Source organism: Ranitomeya variabilis, chromosome 1 (assembly GCF_051348905.1).
Source record: "Ranitomeya variabilis isolate aRanVar5 chromosome 1, aRanVar5.hap1, whole genome shotgun sequence".
In the NCBI taxonomy this organism is placed as follows: domain Eukaryota; kingdom Metazoa; phylum Chordata; class Amphibia; order Anura; family Dendrobatidae; genus Ranitomeya; species Ranitomeya variabilis.
The window spans coordinates 595,983,892-595,992,181 of record NC_135232.1 but is presented as its reverse complement, the minus strand read 5'-3'; the positions used below and the strand labels follow the sequence as shown (position 1 = coordinate 595,992,181).

The following is an 8,290-nucleotide window of genomic DNA, read 5'->3' as shown; positions in this document are numbered from 1 at the left end:
TATTTAGACAGGCCTGATGATAGTTTCCAAATATTTGTCTGCAGTTGGTCCCATGTTGTTCTGCTGGGACATCATCACTACAGTAGTAAGTAGAGACCAGCAGGGAACCGGGTAGTGTTAAAACAGTATCAGTGGGGGATACTTCAATTAAGTATCACTTTATTAGATTCTGATCTCTATTTCTTAAGTTGACAACCCCTTTATTTATATAGGTAGGCCTATGCATTTAGAAAAGCCTCCTTGATTATGGTTTCCAAGTAAGTATAAAATAAGTGAATCAGCAAAAGTATAAAATAAGTGAAATAGCAATAAGTGATATCAGGGTGGTGTGTCCATCATTATTTAGCTTATATGTAGAGTCCTGGTGTCTGGATTTCCAGGCGTAGGAGAGATCTGATGTGTGTGATGGGACACAACAATGGAGGGTGATGTTACATCGCTCTGTGAGGTTTGCTTTCTCAGTAATATATGCAGGATGGGCGCTGTAATTAAAAAGGAACAAAAAAGAAAATTTATAATGGTGCAGTGTTAGTATTGTGATCCTAAAGTGACCATGCTTTGATAAACATGGGGCGGTATACTGACAGTGACGTCCATTAAGCATCCCAATCTCATCATACCCCACCCTCTTGTACAACTTATGTAGAGGTTAATACATTACACACAGACATTCATAGAACACCCATGCATATATAAAATATGCACAAACACATATAATATGAACATACATGTGAACATTTTCGGATGCAACTCCAGAAGAGTGTTTGGTTTTCATTTTCCCACAAAGTTAGAACATAAACAACCGGTAGGGACACATTGACGTGTGAACGCAACCCAAGTTTTGTGATGATGATCATAGCAGGAGCGCTGCTCATTCCATATTTTTTAATTTTCACGTGTTTCAGCTTATGATGCATTTTTTTGCCAATTTTTCTTCTTTTTTGCTACTTTTTCTTTTGCCTTTTTTTCTTACATTATTTCTGCCACGTGTTTTTGCAAATATCGTTTATTTTTGTGCTGTCAAAACTGGTAGTTGCTCTGTAATGTCTGAACGTAGACCTAATTTTATGGCAATCATAACAGGGGTGTTACACACTTTCAAGATTTTCCTGTGATCTCTTTTTTTGTAAATGTATATATTTTTGATTATTTTTTTTTTTAAATGTCATTCTGTCCCAATCAAAGTGAAAGCGCTGTGTGTTTTTGCAATTATTTTAGAAAAAAATTTAAATTTTATTTTTTCCTCTTTCACAGTGGAACTTCTACGTGTTTTACATTATTATTTTTTATTATTTTAATTATTATTTTATTTTTTATTTTTGCGCAGCCTAGACTTGGAACTGCAGAGCAGAGTGTGAATGCAGACTTAATTTTATGATAATCATAGGAAACATTTTATGCATACTATAGGCTGCAATTATCATGTGATACATTTAAAAAAAAATAATAGTAATTTGCCATCCAGGTGAAACCTCTGCATGTTGCGCCATTCTGACAATTGTGTAGGATGACTTAATAATATTATGTTTCCCTTTTTGCTCATGTTTTTATCATTATATGAGTATGTGGAATTGAATATAAACTATTTCCTTGTATTTGTCTTGACTATTATTCAACTCTCAAGGTCCGGCACTAAAATGGTTAATTAAATGCTACCTACACCCTACTGATGGAGACCGTGTGTGATCTTGTAGTTAAGGAAGAGGTTTGGTTATTTTGTGCATGTAGCATGTAGCAATGCCTGAGAAATGTTGGGTAATGCAGTGGTTTCTTTCTGAAATCCTTCCTATCTGGATTATAGTGTCTGATTTTTTTTAAACAAAGCTGCCAAAATAATTAGACTCTAGAGATGATCGATCTGCTGAGGTTTGAATTGTAATGTACCCACACATTACACACAGAAGGGGCCGCTCACTACAGGATAGACTGGTACATGGTCACTTTGTAAGGCCAAAGTCAGAGACCTGGTTAAAATCTAACATAAAGGGTTGTTTTGGCTGTGGGAATTGAGTACTGTGTCTATTTATCTAGAAATGTAAAACTTTTGATCAGGCCTTTGTTATCAGGGACTTTATAAACTGCCGGACTGAGGGAGTAATTTATAAAGGAATTTGCCAATGTGGACTTGAATGCATTGGGAAGACGAAAAGGGAACTTAGACAGAAAAGAGGGGAACACCTTGGGGACATCGAACATAAGAGGGGCACCCCTATTGCTAGACATGTAAATGAGGTTCATGGTGGTAACAAAGCAAAAATGAAGTTTGTAGGCATAGAGAAAGTAGGGAAACCCTTGAGAGGAGGTGACTGGGATCGACTCATCTTGCAGAGAGAGGCAAGATGGATTTTCCATCTAAATACAGTCACTCCAAATGGGATTAATGAGCAGCTAACTTTTGGCTGCTTCATGTCAAATAAGATGTACTCATTCTGTATCAAAAATCCCTTGGTAAAATACTATTTTTTCACCAACTAAAAAATGCTGGACATTAAGAAAAATCTTTCCCACCCCTTTAAATAAAGGGATATCTCCACCTTATATTCTCCTCCCACTAATTTGATCTCATCGTTCCATACCCTTCTAAATATATCTAAAATATCTTTGAAATATAGTATGATGGGATGGAATAGTCTATATTAAATATGGAGTACATATGAAAAATTAATTTAGCCCCCAATGATTCTTTATATAGAGTTCTAAAGATGATATGTTATGATAAAGATCAAAATACTTAAGTTATATACACCGCCGTTAGATGTGCGCTCCATAGAACGGAAATGATGTAATTGGAAAGCAAGGAGGCTAAGTGATCCGGAGATAGACATGGTGGATATGATGCAAGTACAGGTGGAATGCATACAAACAACCCGGAAGTGGTCCTGTTGAGTTCCATATGCCGGAAATGAGGTAAATGAAGCGCTCTTGCGGTCTGGCAAACCAGAAATGAATGCCCAAGACTCAGGGGGATCCATTACACGTGGATATTTGCTCTTCAAAGAATGGGATGGAGATTAGGGAAAAGGAACAGGTGAGAGATATCACTGGGACTAATCTTTATATGTCTGTATCCCTTTGCAAGAGAAGAATGAATCGGATTATGTGTTGATGAACCTACTGTGCTGCAGATCAGGTGTTTTAACTTTTTCACTAATGATATATGCTACTTAAGAGGAGGTGATGATTGATATGGATGCCATTGCCTCTTTGTTTGTCCCAGTTGAAGGGAGATGCTGCCCAGATACTCCTGATAAGGATTAATTTGCCAAATCCCCTAATGAATCACACTATTGAAGAAACGCGTCGGAAGGCACATAGGGTCAGTCCAGGGCTGGCTAGTGGCAGGGCTAGCTGTGGACTGCCCTTGTAAGGGCGGGAGTTTTGGGGTTCCAGGGTCAGCCAAAACTAGGGACTGACAGGGACTATACTGGGACCTAGAATCCTTGAATTGCGGTTAAAGGAGAAAAAAGAAAATAGAGAAAGGAAAGAAGCTATAATTGGTGAGATTGTTCCTTTTTATTCTCTAACATGAAAGAATTGATATGTGGCAGATAAATCTTTTTAATATAACAACAAATGTGAGCAATATAGATAAGAATAACTCATTTTGATTTCCCCATGGTGGGGCGCTGGGTTTTATATTGGTTCACAGAATCTATGTGATGTGAAAAATATCTATACCTACTCTTTATCTCTGACAGAGAATTGAGATTTGGATTTTTCCCCAAACAGGGAGATGAAACATTTAATTATACAAGGTGTGTGATGGTTTACTACTCACATTGATTTTATGGAGGTTATGGACCTCTTTTTAGAAGACTAACTAATAAAAGTTATGTTTTACAACCACATTTTTTTTCATTGCTAATATTTTTGAGGCTTGAATTCACTAAATTGCTCTGAATTTACAGAGAAATTTGCAGCCTAGTTTTACTCTGCCAATTGAATGTTCCTTTTATCATTCTCCAAGGCTCAGACCATAATAAGCAGTTGATGTAGAGGGAAAAAAAGGAAAAAAATTATTCACCTGTTGGCACAGTGCTGCACGGTCCTTGGCACCTCTTCTTTTTTGCCTTCCACTATCTTACACACTATCCACTATCTTCCACTATCTTAGGCCTATTAATTCAAATTCTGTGCACTGTATCATCTGTATCATCAGTTGGGTGATACATGTCGTAACGTCATGACGTGCGATAGGACACAGTGACATCCGAACTCCAGTCATGGCAGAAGACATGGCCAGAGTGAACAGGTGAAGAAAATGTACTTTGCAAGAACAAGAAAAAAGAAGTGGCGCCGAGGACTAGACAGCGGGATATGAAGATGGCTGGATAGATGAGAATGTGGTATTATTATTTTTTTTGCTTGTTTATCGTGAACTCTAAAGGAATCCTTCGGTACCCATTTTGCTGAATTTGTGAGAAACGAATTGCAAAACATCAGTATTCTACACTGTTTTAGGCCGGTTTCACACGTCAGTGGCTCCGGTACGTGAGGTGACAGTTTCCTCACGTACCGGAGACACTGACACACGTAGATCCATAAAAATCAATGCATCTGTTCAGATGTCATTGATTTTTTGCGGACCGTGTCTCCGTGTGCCAAACACGGAGACATGTCAATGTTCGTGGGAGCGCACGTATTACACGGACCCATTAAAGTCAATGGGTCCGTGTAAAACACTGACCTCACACGGACGTTCTCCGTCTGGGGTCCGTGTGCGTGCAGGAGACAGCGCTACAGTAAGCGCTGTCCCCCCCACATGGTGCTGAAGCCGCGATTCATATGTTCCCTGCAGCAGCGTTTGCTGCAGAGAAAATATGAATAATAGTGTTTAAAATAGAGATCTATGTGTCCGCCGCCCCCCCACCCCCTGTGCGCCCCCCCACTGTTCAGAAAATACTCACCCGGTCCCTCGTTGGCTGTCACTCCTTCCTCTCTGCCCCCATCTTCTCCTGTATGCGGTCACGTGGGGCCGATCATTTACAATCATGAATAGTCGGCTCCGCCCCTATGGGAGGTGGAGCCACATATTCATGACTGTAAATGATCGGCCCCACGTGACCGCATACACTAGAAGCTGCAGCCAGACCAGGAAGCAGCGAGGGAGGCGGGTAAGTATTTTCAGACCAGCGGGGGGGCGCACAGGGGGTGGGAGGGCGGCGGACACATAGATCTTTATTTTAAACACTATTATTCATATTTTCTCTGCAGCAAACGCTGCTGCAGGGAACATATGAATCGCGGCTTCAGCACGATGCAGGGTACCACACGCCATATGGGCAGCACACGTGTGCCGCACGTATGGCCTACGTGAGTTCCCAGGCACACGGACACGGATAACTCCGGTACCGATTTATTCCGGTACCGGAATTATCTGGACGTGTGGGACAGCCCTTCGTGGGAGCGCACGTATTACACGGACCCATTAAAGTCAATGGGTCCGTGTAAAACACTGACCTCACACGGACGTTCTCCGTCTGGAGTCCGTGTGCGTGCAGGAGACAGCACTACAGTAAGCGCTGTCCCCCCCACATGGTGCTGAAGCCGCGATTCATATGTTCCCTGCAGCAGCGTTTGCTGCAGAGAAAATATGAATAATAGTGTTTAAAATAGAGATCTATGTGTCCGCCGCCCCCCCACCCCCTGTGCGCCCCCCCGCTGTTCAGAAAATACTCACCCGGTCCCTCGTTGGCTGTCACTCCTTCCTCTCTGCCCCCATCTTCTCCTGTATGCGGTCACGTGGGGCCGATCATTTACAATCATGAATAGTCGGCTCCGCCCCTATGGGAGGTGGAGCCACATATTCATGACTGTAAATGATCGGCCCCACGTGACCGCATACACTAGAAGCCGCGGCCAGACCAGGAAGCAGCGAGGGAGGCGGGTAAGTATTTTCAGACCAGCGGGGGGGCGCACAGGGGGTGGGAGGGCGGCGGACACATAGATCTTTATTTTAAACACTATTATTCATATTTTCTCTGCAGCAAACGCTGCTGCAGGGAACATATGAATCGCGGCTTCAGCACGATGCAGGGTACCCACTCGCCATACGGGCGGCACACGTGTGCCGCACGTATGGCCTACGTGAGTTCCCAGGCACACGGACACGGATAACTCCGGTACCGATTTATTCCGGTACCGGAATTATCTGGATGTGTGGGACAGCCCTTATGAGCAAAATAAGTTGAGTGGAGTTGAAATTTACATAAAATGTGTATTCTCCAAATGTTTTTATCCATGTTGGCAGGACAATTCGCATTTGCTTCTACCACGTACAAGTCACCTATAAATTTCCCAGAGCGGTAACATCATCAAAGTGTAAGGCGAGTACTCCCTGTGCGAAACCTATAGGGGGTATACTACTACCAGCAATAAGGTAACTTAGGTACATAACAAGATGATACCTCCAATGCTAACGAATCATTAGTAAAATATTGCAGTCTTTTTCAGCCCTCTTACATAGAATTCTAAAGAAAACAATAACTGCACGATGTTGAACACTCACTGTGGATCGCTGCATCCAGAAAGGATCAAATTCCCGCCATACTATAGCAGAGGCATCTGTGAATCACTAGGACCCAGGTAACACAGTAGGTGGCACAGATGCAAACAATTGAGACCCAGTGCACCTGAAAAGTAGAAAAGTAGGACAACGCATGTGTAAAAAAATTGAAAATCTGTTGAACAAAACAGCACATTCCCCAAAAAATGGAGCTGGAGGAAAAGTGATTTTGGCATCTTAACTGGAAAGGGTTCCTTACAGATAGACTATGGAATACCCAACAACAAGAGGTAGTAATGGCAGATGCTATATCAACATTTATAAAGAGCTGGATGCTTTCATAGTAAGCAATGGCATTGTGGGTTATAAATAATAGAGCAAGATAATGTATAACTGGTCAAGAAGGTTTGAACTTGATGGACCAGTATCTTTTTTCAACCTAGTTTTTTAAAAAAACCTTAAGTTCCTATTCAAAGGTTTTAGTTCCTGAGTTACTTTCTTCCCACAACTTCGTCATCTAGTCCAGCATTGTCCATCCATGCAACGGTGGGGTGGAGCTGGCCGGTGAAACCACTGTCAGGGGCTTCGAACAGCACAACCTCATTTGTGAAGAAGCAGATTTATAAGCCAAATTTATGAATCTTCTACATTTATCTACAGTTTTGGAGACTGATGTCCATCCCTATCAAATTCTTATTTTATTAAAACAGGAATGGATCAAAACGAAAATGAGAAAAGCAAAATAAAGACACTGGATTAGTGCTAGCACGTACCTTACACTGTGACAATATAGGTTATATGATGTATTTGATTATTTGTGAAGGTAGCCTCTGCTGTGTAGACCACTGTGTTCTCCATCCTCCGGTTTTTGATACATAACTTAATCCCATCATTGGATACCTCCACACGATCACTAAACTGAGAGTAGATAGTAAATTGTTCTTGATGATACTTGACCATCTTTATGGTTTTCTCTTGAATGATACATTTCCAGATAACCTCTAGTACAGGAAGCGATAGATCCAAAGGATGTAACTCTACTGAATGGTCAAGAAGACTGGCCACTGGCTGACCACCACCAGCTTCTCCTCCTGGAAAACAAGATAAATTAGAATTAATCAAATATAGTTACCTAGCCTAGCGAGTATTGGGGTTAGCCATTTAAGAGGGGTTCAGTTTAGAATAGACATTTTCAAATGCAATGAAACCTTTACAAAGGATTTCATGAGAAGACATACATAGATACACAGTAGATGCCATCTGTGTTGTACAGGTAGCACCTGCCCCTAACTGCAATGATCAGAGTTTGCTCCGATTACTACCAACTTCACCTCTTAGATGAAGTGGTCAATGGTGACCCCAGCATGAAAGTGGTTAGAAAAAGGGAGTCATCTTCTGCCATACTATCACTCGTATGAAACATGATCATGGGATGCCGAGGGGCTGTCATGGAAGTTAGGGGTCTACTGAAAGCCCTGTACCTGCCCTCTTTGTACTCTTACTTTAACAGGATCCATAGAAGACCATTACACATATTATAGTAGACACAAAAAATTACCCTTATGGAATGATTACACTAATTTCAAGGTAACAACTTAGTAAACATTATTATGGACATGAGAAAAGCACAAGGACCCAGAGTATAATTAAACCATAATTAATCTTTATTATTAGGAAGACATAACTAGTGATGAGTGAGCACTAAAATGCTCGGGTGCTTGTTGCTCGGGTCGAGCAGATTGGATTGCAACTAGGTATATAGTAAAGAAGCTGTAGCAGCAGCAG

The 8,290-nt window shown here is 41.3% G+C and overlaps 1 long non-coding RNA gene across 1 annotated transcript; it reads right to left on the bottom strand.

Annotated features, from left to right (window-relative positions):
- Positions 1–346: 346 nt before the first annotated feature.
- Positions 347–7,590, bottom strand: LOC143807927 (uncharacterized). The gene is made up of 3 exons (XR_013221839.1): positions 7,279–7,590; positions 6,509–6,632; positions 347–482 (listed from the first exon to the last, which is right to left on the bottom strand). It is a non-coding gene; the product is annotated as an uncharacterized LOC143807927 (long non-coding RNA).
- Positions 7,591–8,290: the final 700 nt, after the last annotated feature.